Below are 24736 nucleotides of genomic sequence, written 5' to 3'. Positions count from 1 at the left end.
TATGGCCTGGTCATGTGTCCCTCCTCTGTACATATGTAGCCTTGTCTGGCCTCAGCAGGAGAAGATTACCTAATCCTGTAGAGACTGGATGCCCCAGGGAAAGGAGATGCTTGGGACAGTGAGGTAGAGGTGGGTAGGTGGGTGAAGAAGGCAGATAGGGGAGCATCCTCTCAGAGGCAAAGGTGAGGTGGCGAAGAATTTGTGAGGGGCTACCAGGAAGGGGGCCAACATTTGAAATGTAAAGAAATACAATAATTTAATAAAAAATTAAAATTAAATGTATAAAAGAAAACGATTTGTTGAAAACAGAAAACCAAGAGCCAGTGCTATACTAAGTTTTATTCTATATTTTCTTTTTTTGCTTTAACTTTGATAATTAATTTTGAATTAATTGATTTATTTAGTCACTTTACATCCAGATGCCAGCCCCCTTCTCCTTCAAGTCCTCTCCTCACACAGCCCCTACTCACAATTTCCCTTTCTTTCATACCTTTAATAAAGAGATGTCCCTTCTTATTTTTTATAAGATTCATTTTCAGCAGCTGAAAGTTATTCATCTTTATGTGACCACTCTACCTGTTACTTTGTATTTGAACACCTAAGCTAAAACACTTATATTGATTTTCCATAATAAATTGACACACAAATATGAGTTATTTCTCTTCTTCATATTATATTTAAGAGTCACACAAAGATTTGTATTTTACTATTTACTATTTTCTCACAATGGTCCTAATATTACTATATGTGTGAACATATAATCATTCTTATAAAATACATTGAAAGGTACATGTTACTTAAACTACAATAATGAAGGAGGTGGGGTGCTGATTTAGCAGATGCTCTTCCAAAGGACCTGATTTCTGTTCCCCAAACCCAACTAAGGCATCAGCAAGAAATTAACCTCTTCTGGACTCTGATGGTTCAAACAGCATACGTACACAAATTTTTGAAATAAAAACTTTTAAAACTATAATAATATTGAAAGGGGATACTGTATTGAGTATCTGCCCTTTATAGATTTGCCACTAGAAATTGCTTCAAAATGAAAATTATACCAAAGTCCCTATAATTCATCATCTTCTCAAAGTTTATAGTAGTAACTTCCCACTTGTATAAGTACAAGCTTATCAATTAAATGGGAACTGTCTCAAACGACTAATCACTCTAACATATCAATCGGATTCACTGCGACACACTAGAGATGCACAAATAAATAAATAAAAAGAAGTATATGCCTGTTTCATGATGTTTCTTGAATTTTTTCATCATGTCATATCCTCCTGAAAGCTAAGTATGACTCCCGAGACAAACTTATTTAGTTGGGAGCCTTAAGAAGTTTTCTAGTTATTTATAGCCTTGCTGTAAAATTAGCAAATATTTTTCACCCATAAGGCATCAAGACACCACTTTAAAACATTGTTAGTAAGTATATATAACCATTGGGATGGAAAATAGTATATACTAAGTATTAGCATTAAAAAATTCTTTGTAGATCCTTGCAGGTTCTTGCAAGTAACAGTGAACAGTGTAGCATTTAGATGAATAATGTTTCCATAAGTAACCTTCCTCCATTGAAAATGTTTTTATTTCAGTAGAAATTCCTACTGAATTTCAAGTTTCAAATTTGTATATTTACTATTTATTATCCAGTCATAAGCTCCATTGATTTTCTTTTGCACATCTGCTGGAGGGTCAATGAATGCAAACATATACCAAAATATCACCCTGAAGGACAGAATATGTTCTATACTAAACATAATATTTATTTTATGCTAAAGTAAAGTCAATTAAATAGAAATTTTAAAAAAACGTCAGACGCTTTAGAGTATGTCAGTACACTACACTCTTGACAAAGTATGTGTTTTCTTATTATTTCCTTCCCTTTTTCCTGCTATATTTGTTTTTATAAAATTAATTTTTCAAATTTATAAAGATCAAAAAGTTTTTTGGTTACACATGTTGGTACCTCTTGCAATTTATACATAAAGGCTCTTTTCATGATTTTACTAATGGTTTCACATATAATTATCATTTTTTAAAAAAATTCTGAGCCTGTATTATTTTCACATAGATGATAGAGAAAACTTATCCAATGAGTGTGAAGCAGAGCTTTGAGAGGGTAAATGTCAAAAGTAAATTGGCCCTCTGATGACATGAGCGCCAAGGAAAATCAAATACAATGCTACATCTATGAATTTGTAATTGCATACCAGAAAGCAAAGAATAAGATAAACATTTTTCTGTTGGTTTTTAACTTTCACAGAAATTCCTTATATGCTTTTAGATGGTCACATTTTGCTGACATTTACAAACATTTCATGTTGATCTTACATGGGTCACATCAATCACCTATACAGTTTCAATGGCACTTTGTTAAATAAACTGTCATGAAAGATTTATAGAGAATTTGATAAAAGTAAAGATGTAGTTTAGCTTTTAAAGATGCATTACCCTTTTTCTGAAGTGTAATATCACTTCTAAAACACCATTATATTTTTCTGGCCATGAGGAAAAGAAGAAAAAAATCCTTTACTCTTCGGGCTTGTATTTACATCACACTTTTCTTCAAACATTGGAGTAAAGTACAAAAGGAGAAGCCTTGCCAAGATCAATTTGCTTTGACTTGAATGGTTTCATATTGATCCTTTTTTAAAAATAATTCTAAAGAATGTTAGCTGATTTCAGAATTCAATCATGAAATACTAACTAAATAATTCTGACTAGTGTATTTATGTCAACAGGTACTTCACACACATATAGTCCTAGTATCCTGAATTGGTACATGTGATAGAAAAAAAAGATAGTAAGAACTATTTGTCACATATTTCTTAGACTCTATTAAACTAGATCTGTTCTTCAAGTAAAGGAAGTGTTTGATTTTACTGCACAGAAAATAGCATCTTTAGAAGTCAAAAGATGGAGAAAATATACTAAATAATAACAATATTTCCTCCTTTGATTACAGGTATTAAATCAATGTTCCATTATTATATTTTTAGTCTGTCTCTGTCTCTGTCTCTCTCTCTGCCTCTCTGTCTCTGTCTCTGTCTCTCTCTGTCTCTGTCTGTCTGTCTGTCTGTCTGTCTCTCTCTCTCTCTCTCTCTCTCTCTCTCTCTCTCTGTGTGTGTGTATGTGTGTGTGTGTGTGTGTGTGTGTGTGTGTGTGTGTGTTTATGTTTTGTATATCCTAGGAAATTTTTCAGTAGTTTAGTCTCTCCTTCACCATGTGGTTGGTGGAGATTCAACTCAGATTGTTAATCTTGGCATCATGTACTCTGTACCTATTAACTCATCACACTTGCCTTTTAAACATCAGAATGAATTTTATTTAGCCTCCTGTCATTAAGAAAAGAAAATATGCTTATCATGTTTTGGTCTAGTGGTAACAGGTTGAAATTTTTCAACTTTTGAATGGTTTTAATTTTTAGCAATATACTCTATCATGAAAGTAAAAAGCTGATGAGAAGTACATTAGTAAAAAATAAGGGAGGAGAAAATTGGATATTCAAAATAACTTCATGAACATTTGATTATAAAAAACAGATTTTTAAAATGACTAGATGTGCTCATAGAAATTATATAGCAAGTTAAGTTATTAAATAAAATGAGCTTCATGTGATGATTTCATAAAATATAAAAGAATTTGAGAAATAAAAATAATTTAATGGTAGAAATAGTAACTACTTCACAACAAAACTGAAAAAAGCTAATATATCAGAGATGTTTGGGCTGCTTTCAATTATTATTATATTAATAGATTTAATATCTCAAGAAAGCAAAATAATATCCAAGAAAGTTAAAGACTTGATCCTTACAAACTGCATTTAAGTTATAAAGAAAGTGAATTTTCTTTCTTTTTTTTATTTTTAGAGATATTTTTGTCACATATTGCTTTTTTGCCTTTTTAAAAAAGCCTTACTGCTGTATATTTTGCTTTACATGTTTGAATTTTGTGTATATATATATACAATGTATACATATATATGTATATATATATCAGTTTATATATTTACATTTCAAATGTTATCCCCTTTCCTAATTCTCCCCTCTTCCATATCCCCTTCCCTGTTTCTATGAGGATGTTCCTCCTCCCACTCATCCACTCTCTCCTTAACACCCTGACATTCCCCTACACTGGGGAAAAGGCTTCACAGGAACAAGGGCTTCTCCTCCTATTGATGCCACACAAAGGCATCCTCTGCTACATATGGGGCTAGAGTCATGGATCTCCCCATGTGTACTCTTTGGTAAAACACAAACCAAAGAAAGTGCACTTTTATTTGCGCTAATTTTTTGGAAGCTCCAGGAATTCAACTATTCAAACGGTTGAACCCAATAAAATGGTGCCAGGTACATAATGAAGCCTCAAATTGAATTTTTTAAGCCATCAGGAATCAGACAGAAAATAAAGTATTTGAAATAAGACTGCTTTCAACCCACATCCAAGACCCCCAGATTTGTCTTTGAGCTTTCATATAACTTCAATAAACATCTCTGTCAAGCTACAACTCAAGCTTTACATGGAAATTCTTAATGTGTAATGTATATATTATAAAACAATGAATATGAAAATGATTATTTTTGTCTTTGGAGTGAAAAGAAAATACATTAATGGTTAAACAAGTTGGAATTGGTCATTTACTACCAAAATCATCCCTCAATTTTACTTTTAAGTAGTTCAATATCTTAAGCTACTACAAATGTACATTAACATGCTTTAAACCTTCATCTTTAAGAAATCTTTATAAATGTTTCTATTTATATTCTATCTGGCCCTTTCTATTAGAAATTCTACAACCTACGATGAGTCTTATTTATATAAATGGAGTATTCACAGCAAACAAAATGCTATATTGTTTCATACCATATCTTCACTAACAGAAATTTTAAAATGACCCACTATTATATTTCCCAAATAGACAAGACATTTTTAGCTTGCATCAAAAGTGGCTTCATTCAAGACAAGTATCTTCTGTTGCTGTATTTCTTCAGTCCATTATCTTCATAAATTACATTCTATCATGCCCTGACACTGAGGATGCAGCTTTATTTCCAGATTGTGTGTTATCGTTTTGCATTACAAAGAAGTTCTTAATCCAGCCCAGTTTTAAACTTAGCATTCTTATCAGAAATGGCAAATTCAGCAATCATTTTCGACTTAGAGCTTTTATGAATATTTGTTCCTTAAAATGAACATTCATTACATAAAAAGCAATGCAAAAATTTTCCTAAAATAGAGATCAAAAGCTTAATTTCTATATTTAGATTCCAAAGGCAAAACTGACAAAGATAGTCCATGAATACATTTGTCAATCCCATTTCTCAGAATGATCAAGCATTAAGTAAAATAGTCACTAAAAGAAGAACAATATTTAATCTAGGTAATTTTTGTATTTCATAGATTCCATTTGTAAATATTTCTACAGATAAGCCCCATTGTGAAATCTGCCAATCAGTGTACAAATATCAATAAATAAATGTTTTTGTCCTCTCACCAGAATAAATATTAAGAAGGAAGCTTTTTAATCTCAATTCTTGCTATTTCCTTTGGGTAAAATGCTTACTATTTATGCTATTTGCCCACTTTATTCAAGTTCAAAGTGCATCTTATTGGAGAGGACTACAGCATAGCACTTATCTTTTTTTCCACTTTCCTAGCATGTAGATGTACACCACAATTCAATCTGAACTGCCACAAAGGCAATCAGGAAGCTCAGGAAGAGTTTCCTTTTGCATCCTAATGCAAACCAGAAGAACAACCACAAACTGTTCAAGGTCTATCAGTGTATGCACAGCACTTATCTTATATACATATTATATCACCCCAACTGTCTAACAGTTCTCAATTACTTATAATCAGCCATAGTCCCATAAAACATTGCTTCAAGTTTCTTCTCATTGTGTGATTGATATGTAGATAAATGATACACATAGATATATAGATACATAGAGACATAGATGCATGTTTTGTGTGTGTACATATATATATATGTATATAAATACAATCTAATGTGTCCATTTATTATTGATTGTATGTATATGTCTTAGGGCTCACAACATGGTATTAAATAATTAATTAGGAGGCCAATACCTGGGATAGAGTAATTATCTCTCAGCAGTTCTCCTTCTAAGGTTTAGGGCCTGTGAGAGTTCCCCCAACCATATTGGCATGTAAACATGTGCCATTATTCAGGCTTTCTTGGGTAGCCATAATGGTGAATGAATGAAATACAATATTCAAGGAAGGTAACTTCTAGAATTAAGTGAATCATGTGGAGCCCATTAGTAATTGTGGTTTTGGTCCACAGCTCAACATTTGTTAATCAATCTGATACTTGGTCAAGTATCTCACCTGTGTGACAAATATTTATTCTTTTTAACAGGAAAGACTGGATTGTTTAGACTAAACTATATAAACAGGTTTTGATACCACAGTCCTCTGGGTCCTGGAAGTACAGGTATGTAGCCCTTTAATTGTAGCTTTCATTGTACCTGTAAATTTATTTTTAAAGTGTTGAATTTAGTTTTTCACTTCATGATTTTTTTCAAATGATGGATAGATCTGATGGCCTTATGCTTTATAAAATGGATTTTAACTTCCTTTCATGTTCTTTGTGTCTAGTTTACTAATGGTTCTTATTGCTCTGTATATTGTCTAATATACAGAATGTGAAAGAGACAAGAAAGAAAACAAAAAGCACCTTGCAAATATGAGAAATCATCTTTAAAAGATGTAGAATTTCGTATTAATGTACTTGCACCAAGACATTATTTATTTGCAATTAGCCTAAGAAATATAAACTAGATAATATTAAGCTACCAGTAAAAGTGTCAAAGAAATCATAATACTATAGGCAACTCTATATATTTCAATAAGTGGACCAACTCAGGCTAGGCTTTTGTAGACATTGCTTAGGAAACAGAAACTTATACATTTATGAATTAGAGTTAAAGTTTCGCTATTTCACTAGTGCTGGTCATGCATTAAAAGGACACTTACAACATATGTACTGTTTATGTACACAATGCAGTTTACAGGGAAGTCAATGATGCTTCAGTAGAAGGCCACACATCCAAGTATATACAGGCAGCTCAAGTTAACAATCATGGACTTATTTCTTGTTTTAAAATAAAAGGAGGATACAACTCTGGGTAGGAAAGAGGGTGGATTTTTGCAAAAAACTTGGGAAAAATAAATATGTTAAATACATATGGTATACAATATTCAAGAATAAAAGAAAATTCAAAATAAATCAATGAATATATGCCATGGAAATGCCCAAATATCATAGGCTGTTGTAGAGAAAATAAAATAGGTTGCTATCCACAACCTAACAACAAAATCCAATTGCTGACATGACTGGATATAATATTAACTCAAACTTACCAAACTCTACTCAAAGGATAAATGGGCTAAGAAAGAAGTTAGGGAAACAACATCCTTCACAGTAATCACAAATAAGATAAAATATCTTGGTATGAATCTAACCGAACAAGTGAAGGATCTGTATGACAAGAACTTCAAGTCTCTGAAAAAAAATAATAAAAATCAAAGAAGGCCTCAGAAGATGGAAAGATCTTCTGATCTCATGGATCAGAAGTATTAACATAGTAAAAAGTGGCTATCTTACCAAATTTAGTATATAGATTCAATGCAATCCCCATCAAAATTCCCACTCCATTCTTTACAGAGATAGAAAGAGCAATTGTCAAATTCATCTGGAATAATAAAAAACCCGCGATGGCGAAAAACATTCTCAAAAGTAAAAGAACTTCTGGGGGAATAACCATCCTTAACCTCAAGCTATAATAAGAACATTAGTTATAAAAACTGCATGGTATTGGTACAGAGACAAGCATGTAGATCAGTGGAATAGAATTAAAGTTCCAGAAATAAACCCACATGTCTATGGTTACTTGATCTTTGACAAAGAAACCAAAACCAACCAGTGGAAAAAAAGGCAGCATTTTCAACAAATGGTGCTGGTCCAACAGGCAGTTGGCATGTAGAAGAACACAAATTGATCTACTCTTATCTCCTTGTCCAAGTGGATCAAGAACCTCCACATAAAAGCAGATACACTGAATCTAATAGAAGAGAAGGTGGGAAAGAACCTCAAACACATTGAGACAGGGGGAAATATTCTGAACACAACAGCCATGGCTCGTGCTCTAAGATCAACAATTGACAAACTGAAACTCATAAAATTGAAAAGCTGTAAGGCAAAGGACACTGTCAATAGGACAAAATGGCAACCCACAGATTGGGAAAACATCTTTACCAACCCTACATCCAATACAGGGTTAATATCCAAAGTATACACAGAACCCAAGAAGTTAGACTCCAGAAAAATCACAATTACCCTATTAAAAATGGGGTACAGAGCTAGACAACGAAAAATCTCTAATGGCTGAGAAGCACTTAAAAAATATTCAACATCCTTAGTAATCAGGGAAATGCAAATCAAAATGACCCTGAGATTCTATCTCACAACAATCGGAATGGCTAAGATAAAAAAAAAAAAAAAAAAAAAAAAAACAAAAAAACAAAAAAACACAAAAAACTCCGGTGACAGGAGATGCTAGCAATGATGTGGAGAAAAAGAAACACTCCTCCGTTGCTAGTGGGGCTACACGTTGCTAAAAGCACTTTGGAAATCAATCATGGTGGTTCATGAGAAAATTAAAAATAGTTCTATTTGAATATCTAACTCTACCACTATTGGGCATGTAGTCAAATGATGCTCCAACATATAACAAGGACACATGCTCCACTATGTTTACAGCACCCTTAATTATAAAAGCCAGAAGCTGGAAACAACCTAGATGTCCCTCAACAGAATGGATACAGAAAATGTGGTACATTTACACAATGGAGTACTATTCAGCTACTAAAAACAAGGGCTTCATGAAATTCGCAGGCAAATGAATGGAACTAGAAAAATCTTCCTGAATGAGGTAACCCAGATACAAAGGAACACACATGATATATACTCACTAATAAATGGATTTTAGCCCCAAATGTCACAATAACCATGATATAACCCAGAAATCATATAGAGCTTAAGAAGAAGAAAGTATAGATGCTTCAATCTTACATACAATGGGGAAGAAAATAATCACAGGATGTAGAGAGTGGGAAGGACCTGGGAGGGAGAGAGGAACAGGTGGGAAATAAGGGTAGCCAGAAACAGATTTTGGAATGGACAGGAGAGATGTATAGGGAGTCTGGAAATTGAATAGAAACATGTACCAATGAGTATGAGGCATTGGGCTAGCTACTAGAATGTCCCAGTCTCCAGGGAAGGAAGAAGCTACTAAGTCTCAATGATGATTTACTTGAAATACCCAACAAAGAGGCGATATAACCTAGAAAGACCACCTCCAGTAGATAGGCATGGCCCCCAGTTGAGGGATGGGGACACCCACCCATCTCAGGGCTAATATCCAAAATATATATATATAAAAAAAAACTCAAAAAGCTAACCTCCTAAAGATCGAACAACCCAATCAAAAAAAAAAATGGGGTATAGAACTAAACAAAGAATCCACAATAGAGGACTCTTGAATGACTGAAAAACACTTAAAGGAAATGACCCTGAGGTGGTCCACAATGGAAGAATGGATACAGACAATGTGGTACATTTACACATTGGAATACTACTCAGCTATTAAGAAGGAAGTCATCATGAGTTTAGCAGGCAAATGCATGGAACTAGAAAATATCCTGAGTGAGGTAACTCAGACACAAAAGGACTTGCATGTTATGTACTCACTAATAAATGGATATTAGTTCGAAAAGTACAGAATACACAGTATAAAATCCACAGAATTCAAGAAGGGCCCAAGTGAGGATGCTTCAATTCCACTTGGGAGGGAGAAGAAAACAACCACAGGAAGGCAGGGAGGGAGGGACCTGGGTTGGAGAGGGGATAGGGAGGAGAAAGGGGGAACATGATCAGGTACTGGGCAGAACAGGATTGAAGCCCCGAGGGCCAGCCGAAAGAATGGAAACAGGCAACCTTGGGAAGTAGGAGGTGGGGGAACTCTCTAGAATGTATCAGAGACCTGGGAGGTGAGAGGCTCTCTGGACTCAAAGTGGGGGGATCCTAGATGAAATTCCATACAGTGGGGAGAGAGACCTTGTAGAGTACACCTCCAGTAGAAAGACAGAACAACAAGTTAGAGGGATGGGGTTGCCATCCCACAGTCAAAATTTCTAATCCTGAATTGTTCCTGTCTAAAGGAACTGCAGGGCCAAAAATGGAGAAGAATCTAAGGGAAAGGAAGTCCAGTGACAGGTTCAAATTGGGATCCAGCTCAAGGGGAAGCTCTAAGGCCTGACTATTTCCGATGTTATGGTGTGCTCACAGACAGGAGCCTAGCATGGTGGACCTCCAAGAGGCCGAACAAGTAGCTGAAAGTGTCAGATGCTGATACTTACACCCAACCAATGGACAGAAGCTGGTGGTCCCTGTGGTTGAATTAGGGAAAGGCTGGAAGAAGCTGAGTAGGAGGATGACACCATAGAAAGACAAAGAGTTTCAACTAACCTGGACCTCCCAAAATCTCTCAGAACCTGAGCCACCAACCAGGTAGCACACACCAGCTAATATAAGGTCTCCAACACATATAGAGCAGAGGACTGCCTGTTCTGGCCTCAGTGAGAGAAGATGCACCTAACTATTAAGAGACTTGGTTCCCAGGGATTAGGGAGGTATGGTTGGGTGGAGGTGGGGAAAACCTCTTGGATATGTAGGAAGAGGAATGAGATGAGGAACTGTAGGAGGGTGGACTGAGAGGGGAATAAAAACTGGTCCATAGGGGTTGGGGATTTAGCTCAGTGGTAGAGCGCTAGAGTGGTAGACACCTCATCAGAGAAACCTCTATGTAGACAAATGGAGATTATCATAGAAAACCAGAATTGGACATAGTGAAGGGAACAATGGATCATGGGAAACCCAGCACCAATGCATATATCTGCATCACATCTCCTAAATATATGTCTTAGGGAACATTAAGAAGGAACAGAAAGATTTTTAGAGTTAGAATACCAGGACCTTTGTGGTAAAACAGTCTCTCCATGAAATAGCTGCATAAACAAGGCTGGAATAATGGCAGTAGCAATAGACATGATAACATAGAAAAGGGAAAGTTTCACAGGGTCCCATCAATACATAATGAGTTACCTTACTGTTATCAACTGCAGAATGGTCAGCCTTGAAACTATATATGCACAAACAACAAAATCAGACTACAAGCATTATGTTTGTAGCACAGGTTAATATTCATATATGTTTATGCAACAAAAATAATCAAAGAAAATATGTCATCAATTTGAGATTGGAGAGGTATAGGAGAGGTTTGAGGGAAGGTAGCTCAGAGCGACTGCAAGGAGATGGATTGGGGAAAGTGACATAATTCTATTTCAATTAAAAACATATTTTTAAAAACCAAAGATAAGCCCTGATGATAAGAGCTAGAGAAATGGATCAGCATGTAAGAATGCTTATTGTACAAGTGTTCAAACCTTACTTTAAATCCCCAGCATCAATGCAAGAATATGGGTATGGCCAATCATATGTTTATAACCTCAGATCTGTAGGATATGAAGATAAGAAGCTCAAGCGGGTTTCCTGTCTGACCATATAATTCCCAGGTTCAGTAAAGAAACTGGAATGTTGTGGAACAGGACACTGGACATTCTCTGCTGTCTCTGCCTGTATATAATCATGAATTTAGAACACACATACAATGAGAAAGAGGGGAGCACACCTGTTTGCAAACTTTCTAACTATAAAAAGTCTTAGAATAACACTTAACAACATAGGCAAATCAACAATCAAATTTATTGGGCTGCTAAGTAGGAGAAGCAGCACATCAGAAGTGAAGCAAAAGAGACAACACAAAAGGAGTCTATAAAAGCTCAGAAAGGTATTGGTTCTGGTCTTGTTCATATATAAAGTCACCTCCAGCAATAGTAAAATTAGCAGTAATTCTAACAACTAAGATATATAAAGGGCAAATGAGAGATCAAATAATTTTTCACATCATTAAGTTTCATGGCTAAAACATTGGCTAGTTTATACCATGGCAGTAAATAATTAAATCTAAATAGGAAAAATAGGCTTTTAAAATATATTTTCATTTGATTCTAAAGAATAACAGTAACAACGAACAGGATCTTAAATATGAAGATTTTATGTCCTGTAGAAGACCTACTTGCCTTATTTCCTAGTATATTCTATATACAATTCCTTTTGGCACTATGGGAACTTCTAAAACATATAATTAGAGGGAAGACATGTCTTTAATGCCAACAAACAATGAACTACATTCACATTGGAAAAATTTTTCCCAATTTCTTTTGTCATTTATACATGCACATTCACATAAGCATATTTTTGCAGCTATGTGTTGTCTTTTTACTGTCCAAGGGAGCATTGTCTCATTTGTGCTCTCCATGAAACTACAAAGTTATTTTTATCATTCCTATATTAATGTTAGAAATGTAAGTACTTTGAAATGTATACTATATAACAAATCAATTTTTGTTTCTTATATAACATCTTTAAGTAACACAGAATAAGTATTCCACATATCTAAATATTCTCTCATTCCATAAATGTCTCTAATTTTTTTCACAAATAGGATTATTGTATCATACAAGTATATTTATCAAGGAAAGTTGATACTAATGTTGTTATATTGTAATTTTAGTTAATTTATAAACTAATTATGTGAATCAAATAAAGTTTCACTACCCAAACCTTGCTTCATAATGTAATAACATCCAGCATTTGGATTTAGAATCTAAAGATACAGAGAGTTAAAAATAAATCTCTTCTAATTAGTCATCATTCAAAAGAACTTTATTCCATTTCTTTTATTTCTAGCATAATCTAATTTTCAAATTCTCAGGCATACCTTACTCTTTCTCACTTTTTTATTTGTATCATTTCCCCCATCTGAAATATCCTCAATGCTGACCTAAACCTAGTCAAATATATCATTCTTCAAAAACCGACTCAAATGTTAAGATAATATTAGCAACCCAATTACTCTTGGCACTCTTGTTCAACCATCCATAAGGGACTCTCGTTCCTACGGCTACATTAAAAACACAATGAGATAACATGAGTTAAAGCTCACACTAAATTATGAAGCAGTGTACAATTGTGAACTGGACTTGTAAGCACTTAAAAAGACTCGTTTGGTACAAGAATGGAAGCATTTGCTCATAACCATAAAACAGTTTCTTTATCTTAAAGCTTCATAAGAATTGCCATAAAGTTCGCCTTCATAATTTAGCATTATTCTAAAAAATCTGAGCACAAGTATATATTGTAAAGTACTATGTACTTTTGTGAATAATAAGTAGAAATAAAAAGAACAGTCTAGAACAGAAAGATGTTTTATGCTTGTATAAGTACATGAAAATTAGCCTTATACTATCAGTTTCTAAAGCTCCTACATAATATGTAATTATTTACATTTTTCTTTGGGTTTGATTTATTATATAATAAGTTATTTGAAACCAGTAAAAAGCAGCATTCAATATAATAATCTTTGAAATTTCTCAACATGTTCTCTGGGTAAAGAATAAGTAAAATATGAAGAAAAGTATTAAAATATGAGAGAATTTATATGCACCAACCCTTATTAATTCAAGTCTTAATGAAGCAAATAATTTTAAACATTTACAATTCCTTGTGTTCTTTCAATTTTACATAAATGTAAATGAGGCATGTTATTATTATTATTATTAACTTCTGACATTAAGCAATACACTTTAGGTGCATGTGAATATGATTAAGGGTTACACAGAGGGTAAATTTTCAGTAACACAATTATAGCATAAAAATAAGCTGCTGGGAAATGTGACAGGTTCTGTTTTTTGTTCATGTAAATGTGTTCTGTTAGAAAAAGAAAAATGCTTAGGCACAAATACATGTACAATACTTGTGATTTTATTAGTCAAGGCATAAACTCCATGGAATATTTTAAGGGAGGCCTCAGTAAAGATGCTAATTTATAATTCTGTAAGGAAAAGAAAGTGTGCATGTCTGCGACTGTCACAAAAAATTTATTAACAGTCTGGTTACTCATTTATGCATCACAAGACAATAAAGTCATCAGTGATGTTTATTTCTGATCAAAAGAAAACTATCTTATTCAGGGACCTAGAGCATAATAAAATATAGACACAGAGAATGTGTTCTTGCTTAGTTAATTGGCATATGGTATTGGCACTGTGCCTTTGCTGGCATGTCGTCCCATCACTGAGGTACGTGTGATTCACTAGCCAGTTTCCTTTATTCCTTAGCAGGTTTTCTTCTCCACTGGGACCTAAAGCCAAAAGAAAAAAATCCCTCACTGGGGATATTCACTGTAGGTGAGTCTTCCATTCACTGAGCACTGAAATGTGTCAAGTCTCTAGTTTCTAAAATAGCCTTCCAAGATAATTTTAATTTAAATTTGCAGCTAAGAATACTGAGTTCCTCAAGTTTCAGACAGAAGTCTCAGATCAAAATAGCTCAAAGAAATAATATTTGGATTTGAACAATGATTTCTCCTATGACAAAGACTGGGACCTTTCTCCTAGACAAGCTATCTACTGAAGCTAGTAAACATTTGTGCAGTTTATGATAACCTAGTCTTAATTCAAGAATCAGGAGATTGCCTATAAAAATGATCTACCTCATGATGATATAGTACTATGTAACTTCCCTCTACAACTACACTTTCAGCAATTTCCATTTCTTGACACAATGGCTGACAGTGAGAAAACATTTTTATAAAGATTAAATAAATCTACTATGCTCACTCTTAGCAGAAAAAGCATCTCTAATTTTGCCAATAAATATAATTTGAAAGCAATTAATTAAATGAAATGTCATTTATAATAAATACGTGCATACATGTAGATGGATGGATGGATGGATGGGTAGATAGGTAGATGTTTTGCATAATTCTATTATTAAAAATATGGTATCAGATGAGTAGGAGAGATAAGGGAGGAGTGCAGGGGAGATGATGATAATCAACATATATTGTATGAAATTTTTAAAATAATGAAATAAAAATACCATATAACATGGTAAGAAAGAAGACATCGAATACAGGCATATATTCAATAAAAGCAATTGATGGTACTGAAGGTAGTAAACCAGAAGACAAATGACTGCCAGCTATATAATACTGAAATGAATTGACTTAGTTGTATTCATCCAAACAACACAATACATATAAGTTCTTAGAAGTTATGCTAACCATTCTTATATTCAAAAAATAAAAATAAAAGTCTCAGGGGGTTCAAAAATTTAAAGTTTCATTATCCCTATCCCTCTGGATTTTCCTTTTGAATACAAAATATAGTTCTCAATACATGCAATTTAATAGAATTTAAAAACATATGTCTTTCACACTCAAAGTCATTTTGCATGTCATTTAGCACATGCAAAGGTCTTTGCAGACTTACACACAGAATTCCCCTTTTACCCTTTATTTTTTGTTAGTTTTCAATTTTATTTTTGAGATTATAATATAATTGCATTTCTTCTTTCCCTTTCTTCCCTCCAAATACTTGCAAATACCTCTCCACAGTCTCTTTCAAATTCATAGTCTCGTTCTTCTTTCTACACTAATTGTTATCACATGTCAATGTGTGTATGCATGTATTATGTATTCCTAAATATAACATTCTCCCTTCTTAGTACTTTTGTTTGATCAGAGAATATACTGTAATTTCCCTCTGACTGGAAATGATTAACTGGAGACAATGTACAACATCATTTTTTTCATAGGGAGTTCGGTGACAAGAACTAACTGCTGAGGTGACATGTTGCATTTGTTATATGAATATTTAGGGAAATGTGTTTCAGATATTTTGAGAAGATCCAAAAGTAAGTGTCTGAACAAGAATAGGGAAAAGGGAAAAGAGATAGTGAGGAAAGACCTCAGGAAAACCTTACACCATTCCAGACCTTTAAGGAAGATGATAATACATATAAAAAAATTAGAGGGAGAAGGAATAGGATGAGAAACTGTGGGAGCAGGGACTGAGCAGGAGCAATGACTAGAATGCAAATAAATGAAATTCTTTTTAAAATTAAGTCATAATGATGACCTTGTTTTATTTGAAATTGAGATGGTGTAGAATATGAACAGAAAGCTTATTTAACTTTTTATTATAGGAAAATATGAAGGAAAATGGAATTAATCAAAAAATAAATTAAAAGGTGCTGCTTCTGCTAGAGCTGTTTTTCTCATGACTGATACACACTACAGGGAACAGTGAAGAAAGTGGACAACCTTGACCAAATACATCTAAATATTTCTCTAGATGTTAGCCCTGCACTGAATAAAAGAAAGATAATATCCTAGCTGTAAGTTCAAAAGATCTAATCTACTTTTAAGTCCCAGATATTTTTTTATTAACGTTATTTTAGTTTATAGGACACAGGTGCTCAGGGCATACTGGCAGTAAATCTAAACAAAAAAAAATCATCCTGTAGACTAACACTTGATATGGTTGCCAAATGCCGGATCACTCAGGAAACTATTCTCATGTCTGAAACACGAGTTTGACAATAAACTGCATGATTAATATGGATAGACAGACACAGCAAGCATGGCAGAAGAATGGGCTGGACAATTAATTTAAGATCCTCAGAAAGAGAACAGAGCAAGGACATAGTGGAGGTCAGAATAGTGGGGATGTTTTTTAGAGGAAATATTGTGAAAGAGATTGTCTCTTGGGAAAGGGGGGGGGGGAGACAAATGAAACAAGAACTATCAGGATTGGCTTACTAGTCCCAAAACAATGAATTTGAGATCTAAGATAATTTCAAGTTGACACTGGGAATTAGTCTATTATGGGTGACCACAATCATGATAACGAAAAGCAATCCACCAAGTAAAAGCAAATTGTTTGAAAAGTTGTCACTAAAGCATTAGATTCTTCTAATTCCCCAGACACACTAAAATGGGACTGATTTATTTTCCCATGTTTTTTGAGGCTTGTGAAATTCCTTCTGTATTCACAGTGAAAGGGAAAATATTAGAAAAGCAAATATTGGGTTCCAATCAGGAGCAGATGTTATTTTCCAATTACAATTCACTAGACCAAAATATTAATTTATTAAACAGCAATGTTTAATTTGGAAAAACTACATTTTCTAGTGAAGTATTATTTTTAAAAAGGAAGTTGTCCTGATTATTTGGCATAAGTAATCTAATGATATGACAAACAGATTATTGTCTGCTGTTGATATGCAAACAACATCATCCCATACTGAGAAACAGCTACTGAACACAAACCCAAGTGTGACGGATCATTCTCTAGGAAAACAGAACTTCATTAGTGTTTCCCCAAACCTCTCACTTAGTAATGTAGTTCTCCATTACATAGTAGAAAGGTTATGTTTTACTAACAAAGGAGCAAGTTAGTAAAGTAAAGATAAAAAAAGATGTCTCGACACCCGCGGATCCCGGCCCGCAGCAGCTCTCTGCTCCCAGACCCGGTGAGAGAGAGACCCAACCGCCTGGTCAGGTGGGCACTCCTGAGGCTGCAGAGCGGAAGAGACCACCAACACTGCTCACCCCTGCCCACATCCCTGGCCCAAGAGGAAACTGTATAAGGCCTCTGGGCTCCCGTGGGGGAGGGCCCAGGAGCAGCAGGACCCCTGCCGGAGACACCTCCGGACCCTGAAGGAAACAGACGGATAAACAGTTCTCTGCACCCAAATCCCGTGGGAGGGAGAGCTAAACCTTCAGAGAGGCAGACAAGCCTGGGAAACCAGAAGAGACTGCTCCCTGCACACACATCTCGGACGCCAGAGGAAAAAGCCAAAGACCATCTGGAACCCTGGTGCACTGAAGCTCCCGGAAGGGGCGGCACAGGTCTTCCTGGTTGCTGCCGCTGCAGAGAGCCCCTGGACAGCACCCCACGAGCAAACCTGAGCCTCGGGACCACAGGTAAGACCAAATTTTCTGCTGCAAGAAAGCTGCCTGGTGAACTCAAGACACAGGCCCACAGGAACAGCTGAAGACCTGTAGAGAGGAAAAACTACACGCCCGAAAGCAGAACACTCTGTCCCCATAACTGACTGAAAGAGAGGAAAACAGGTCTACAGCACTCCTGACACACAGGCTTATAGGACAGTCTAGCCACTGTCAGAAATAGCAGAACAAAGTAACACTAGAGATAATCTGATGGCGAGAGGCAAGCGCAGGAACCCAAGCAACAGAAACCAAGACTACATGCCATCATCGGAGCCCAATTCTCCCACCAAAACAAACATGGAATATCCAAACACACCAGAAAAGCAAGATCTAGTTTCCAAATCATATTTGATCATGATGCTGGAGGACTTCAGGAAAGACCTGAACACACTTAGGGAAGCACAGGAAAACATTAATAAACAAGTAAAAGCCTACAGAGAGGAATCGCAAAAATCCCTGAAAGAATTCCAGGAAAACACAATCAAACAGTTGAAGGAATTAAAAATGGAAATAGAAGCAATCAAGAAAGAACACATGGAAACAACCCTGGATATAGAAAACCAAAAGAAGAGACAAGGAGCTGTAGATACAAGCTTCACCAACAGAATACAAGAGATGGAAGAGAGAATCTCAGGAGCAGAAGATTCCATAGAAATCATTGACTCAACTGTCAAAGATAATGTAAAGCGGAAAAAGCTACTGGTCCAAAACATACAGGAAATCCAGGACTCAATGAGAAGATCAAACCTAAGGATAATAGCTATAGAAGAGAGTGAAGACTCCCAGCTCAAAGGACCAGTAAATATCTTCAACAAAATCATAGAAGAAAACTTCCCTAACCTAAAAAAAGAGATACCCATAGACATACAGGAAGCCTACAGAACTCCAAATAGATTGGACCAGAAAAGAAACACCTCCCGTCACATAATTGTCAAAACACCAAACGCACAAAATAAAGAAAGAATATTAAAAGCAGTAAGGGAAAAAGGTCAAGTAACATATAAAGGGAGACCTATCAGAATCACACCAGACTTCTCGCCAGAAACTATGAAGGCCAGAAGATCCTGGACTGATGTTATACAGACCCTAAGAGAACACAAATGCCAGCCCAGATTACTGTATCCAGCAAAACTCTCAATTAACATTGATGGAGAAACCAAGATATTCCATGACAAAACCAAATTTACACAATATCTTTCTACAAATCCAGCACTACAAAGGATAATAAATGGTAAAGCCCAACATAAGGAGGCAAGCTATACCCTAGAAGAAGCAAGAAACTAATCGTCTTGGCAACAAAACAAAGAGAATGAAAGCACACAAACATAACCTCACATCAAATATGAATATAACGGGAAGCAATAATCACTATTCCTTAATATCTCTCAATATCAATGGCCTCAACTCCCCAATAAAAAGACATAGATTAACAAACTGGATACGCAACGAGGACCCTGCATTCTGCTGCCTACAGGAAACACACCTCAGAGACAAAGACAGACACTACCTCAGAGTGAAAGGCTGGAAAACAACTTTCCAAGCAAATGGTCAGAAGAAGCAAGCTGGAGTAGCCATTCTAATATCAAATAAAATCAATTTCCAACTAAAAGTCATCAAAAAAGATAAGGAAGGACACTTCATATTCATCAAAGGAAAAATCAACCAAGATGAACTCTCAATCCTAAATATCTATGCCCCAAATACAAGGGCACCTACATATGTAAAAGAAACCTTACTAAAGCTCAAAACACACATTGCACCTCACACAATAATAGTGGGAGATTTCAACACCCCACTCTCATCAATGGACAGATCATGGAAACAGAAATTAAACAGTGATGTAGACAGACTAAGAGAAGTCATGAGCCAAATGGACTTAACGGATATTTATAGAACATTCTATCCTAAAGCAAAAGGATATACCTTCTTCTCAGCTCCTCATGGTACTTTCTCCAAAATTGACCATATAATTGGTCAAAAAACGGGCCTCAACAGGTACAGAAAGATAGAAATAATCCCATGCGTGCTATCGGACCACCACGGCCTAAAACTGGTCTTCAATAACAATAAGGGAAGAATGCCCACATATACGTGGAAATTGAACAATGCTCTACTCAATGATAACCTGGTCAAGGAAGAAATAAAGAAAGAAATTAAAAACTTTTTAGAATTTAATGAAAATGAAGATACAACATACTCAAACTTATGGGACACAATGAAAGCTGTGCTAAGAGGAAAACTCATAGCGCTGAGTGCCTGCAGAAAGAAACAGGAAAGAGCATATGTCAGCAGCTTGACAGCACACCTAAAAGTTCTAGAACAAAAAGAAGCAAATACACCCAGGAGGAGTAGAAGGCAGGAAATAATCAAACTCAGAGCTGAAATCAACCAAGTAGAAACGAAAAGGACCATAGAAAGAATCAACAGAACCAAAAGTTGGTTCTTTGAGAAAATCAACAAGATAGATAAACCCTTAGCCAGACTAAGGAGAGGACACAGAGAGTGTGTCCAAATTAACAAAATCAGAAATGAAAAGGGAGACATAACTACAGATTCGGAGGAAATTCAAAAAATCATCAGATCTTACTATAAAAACCTTTATTCAACAAAATTCGAAAATCTTCAGGAAATGGACAATTTCCTAGACAGATACCAGGTATCGAAATTAAATCAGGAACAGATAAACCAGTTAAACAACCCCATAACTCCTAAGGAAATAGAAGCAGTCATTAAAGGTCTCCCAACCAAAAAGAGCCCAGGTCCAGACGGGTTTAGTGCAGAATTCTATCAAACCTTCATAGAAGACCTCATACCAATATTATCCAAACTATTCCACAAAATTGAAACAGATGGAGCCCTACCGAATTCCTTCTATGAAGCCACAATTACTCTTATACCTAACCCACACAAAGACACAACAAAGAAAGAGAACTTCAGACCAATTTCCCTTATGAATATCGACGCAAAAATACTCAATAAAATTCTGGCAACCCGAATTCAAGAGCACATCAAAACAATCATCCACCATGATCAAGTAGGCTTCATCCCAGGCATGCAGGGATGGTTTAATATACGGAAAACCATCAACGTGATCCATTATATAAACAAACTGAAAGAACAGAACCACATGATCATTTCATTAGATGCTGAGAAAGCATTTGACAAAATTCAACACCCCTTCATGATAAAAGTCCTGGAAAGAATAGGAATTCAAGGCCCATACCTAAACATAGTAAAAGCCATATACAGCAAACCAGTTGCTAACATTAAACTAAATGGAGAGAAACTTGAAGCAATCCCACTAAACTCAGGGACTAGACAAGGCTGCCCACTCTCTCACTACTTATTCAATATAGTTCTTGAAGTTCTAGCCAGAGCAATCAGACAACAAAAGGAGATCAAAGGGATACAGATCGGAAAAGAAGAGGTCAAAATATCACTATTTGCAGATGACATGATAGTATATTTAAGTGATCCCAAAAGTTCCACCAGAGAACTACTAAAGCTGATAAACAACTTCAGCAAAGTGGCTGGGTATAAAATTAACTCAAATAAATCAGTTGCCTTCCTCTATACAAAAGAGAAACAAGCCGAGAAAGAAATTAGGGAAACAACACCCTTCATAATAGACCCAAATAATATAAAGTACCTCGGTGTGACTTTAACCAAGCAAGTAAAAGATCTGTACAATAAGAACTTCAAGACACTGAGGAAAGAAATTGAAGAAGACCTCAGAAGATGGAAAGATCTCCCATGCTCATGGATTGGCAGGATTAATATGGTAAAAATGGCCATTTTACCAAAAGCAATCTACAGATTCAATGCAATCCCCATCAAAATACCAATCCAATTCTTCAAAGAGTTAGACAGAACAATTTGCAAATTCATCTGGAATAACAAAAAACCCAGGATAGCTAAAGCTATCCTCAACAATAAAAGGACTTCAGGGGCAATCACTATCCCTGAACTCAAGCAGTATTACAGAGCAATAGTGATAAAAACTGCATGGTATTGGTACAGAGACAGACAGATAGACCAATGGAATAGAATTGAAGACCCAGAAATGAACCCACACACCTATGGTCACTTGATTTTTGACAAAGGAGCCAAAACCATCCAATGGAAAAAAGATAGCATTTTCAGCAAATGGTGCTGGTTCAACTGGAGGGCAACATGTAGAAGAATGCAGATCGATCCATCCTTATCACCCTGTACAAAGCTTAAGTCCAAGTGGATCAAGGACCTCCACATCAAACCAGACACACTCAAACTAATAGAAGAAAAACTAGGGAAGCATCTGGAACACATGGGCACTGGAAAAAATTTCCTGAACAAAACACCAATGGCTTATGCTCTAAGATCAAGAATCGACAAATGGGATCTCATAAAACTGCAAAGCTTCTGTAAGGCAAAGGACACTGTGGTTAGGACAAAACGGCAACCAACAGATTGGGAAAAGATCTTTACCAATCCTACAACAGATAGAGGCCTTATTTCCAAAATATACAAAGAACTCAAGTTAGACCGCAGGGAAACAAATAACCCTATTAAAAAATGGGGTTCAGAGCTAAACAAAGAATTCACAGCTGAGGAATGCCGAATGGCTGAGAAACACCTAAAGAAATGTTCAACATCTTTAGTCATAAGGGAAATGCAAATCAAAACAACCCTGAGATTTCACCTCACACCAGTGCGATTGGCTAAGATCAAAAACTCAGGTGACAGCAGATGCTGGCGAGGATGTGGAGAAAGAGGAACACTCCTCCATTGTTGGTGGGATTGCAGACTGGTAAAACCATTCTGGAAATCAGTCTGGAGGTTCCTCAGAAAATTGGACATTGAACTGCCTGAGGATCCAGCTATACCTCTCTTGGGCATATACCCAAAAGATGCCTCAACATATAAAAGAGACACGTGCTCCACTATGTTCATCGCAGCCTTATTTATAATAGCCAGAAAATGGAAAGAACCCAGATGCCCTTCAACAGAGGAAGGATACAGAAAATGTGGTACATCTACACAATGGAATATTACTCAGCTATCAAAAACAACGAGTTTATGAAATTCGTAGGCAAATGGTTGGAACTGGAAAATATCATCCTGAGTGAGCTAACCCAATCACAGAAAGACATACATGGTATGCACTCATTGATAAGTGGCTATTAGCCCAAATGCTTGAATTACCCTAGATCCCTAGAACAAACGAAACTCAAGACGGATGATCAAAATGTGAATGCTTCACTCCTTCTTTAAATGAGGAAAAAGAATACCCTTGGCAGGGAAGGGAGAGGCAAAGATTAAAACAGAGACTGAAGGAACACCCATTCAGAGCCTGCCCCACATGTGGCCCATACATATACAGCCACCCAATTAGACAAGATGGATGAAGCAAAGAAGTGCAGACCGACAGGAGCCGGATGTAGATCGCTCCTGAGAGACACAGCCAGAATACAGCAAAATAGAGGCGAATGCCAGCAGCAAACCACTGAACTGAGAATAGGTCCCCTATTGAAGGAATCAGAGAAAGAACTGGAAGAGCTTGAAGGGGCTCGAGACCCCAAAAGTACAACAATGCCAAGCAACCAGAGCTTCCAGGGACTAAGCCACTACCTAAAGACTATACATGGACTGACCCTGGACTCTGACCCCATAGGTAGCAATGAATATCCTAGTAAGAGCACCAGTGGAAGGGGAAGCCCTGGGTCCTGCTAAGACTGAACCCCCAGTGAACTATACTATGGGGGGAGGGCGGCAATGGGGGGAAGGTTGGGAGGGGAACACCCATAAGGAAGGGGAGGGGGGAGGGGGATGTTTGCCAGGAAACCGGGAAAGGGAATAACACTCGAAATGTATATAAGAAATACTCAAGTTAATAAAAAAAAAATAAAATAAAAAGGACAAAAAAAAAAAGATGTCTCTATCAAAATTGATAGATGTCAAGCTATAGGTTATCAGCCTACTGAACTGACACTGTTAATACATCATTAGCTGTTCAACATATTCTGTCAGCATTGTTTATTTTGTCAGGGGTTAAATAATGATCATGTACTAAGAATGCCTTTGGGGTGCTGCTGTGTCTTACATATTGTTCACCTGTTTGTTTTGGGGCTAGTTTCCATTGCTCGTTTAGACATTCTTATTGTTTGCTATTGTTTGGACACATGGTCTATCATTTTGAAATAGGCTATAGGTCAACTCTGAAAAATACCAGTTTCACTCCTGTTCCAACATTTCCTGTTACCTTTTGTGTCAGTGTTTAGTGCCACAGTATCCATACACTACTCCAAATATTAAGTAATTAATAAATGATTATTAGCAATGTATTCAACAGTTATCCTACACACTAAATCTATGAAACCTAAAAATAGATGGAATATGTAAGGGCTGTATGAATAAGATAGATATTAATAATATTTGTATGCTGAACTTGAAAATTATCTCTCCTCAATAAGTAGCTGTCCAAATGTTATAATTCAATTATCAGTATCATAAATTATCCCATGTCCTCAAGGAATTCTGGAGGAATAGACAAAGTTAAACTGCTCAGGGATCAGAAATATTTAATATGTTTCTATTTAATATCACTTTGTGTAGTGGATGAAGATTAGTTTTACTTTATACTTACTTGCACATTAAATCATATGTCTTTTTACAATTATTATTTGAAAACCTACTGATGTGAACAATATTGGGTATATAGAAAACAAAATTAATGAAACTATCAGTCT

At 35.8% G+C, this 24736-nt stretch overlaps 1 protein-coding gene and 1 non-coding gene across 10 annotated transcripts in view; both read right to left on the bottom strand.

Annotated features, from left to right (window-relative positions):
• Dach2 (dachshund family transcription factor 2) overlaps nt 1-24736 on the bottom strand; it is a 565808-nt gene that overhangs the window by 360231 nt on the left and 180841 nt on the right. The gene's annotated exons all lie outside the window — the stretch shown is intronic.
• On the bottom strand, nt 5666-5795 carry LOC120099451 (small nucleolar RNA SNORA31). The gene has a single exon (XR_005498629.1). It is a non-coding gene; the product is annotated as a small nucleolar RNA SNORA31 (small nucleolar RNA).

The sequence above is a fragment of the Rattus norvegicus genome, chromosome X (genome assembly GCF_036323735.1).
Source record: "Rattus norvegicus strain BN/NHsdMcwi chromosome X, GRCr8, whole genome shotgun sequence".
Taxonomy (NCBI): Eukaryota; Metazoa; Chordata; class Mammalia; order Rodentia; family Muridae; genus Rattus; species Rattus norvegicus.
This window is presented reverse-complemented; position numbering and strand designations above follow the sequence as displayed.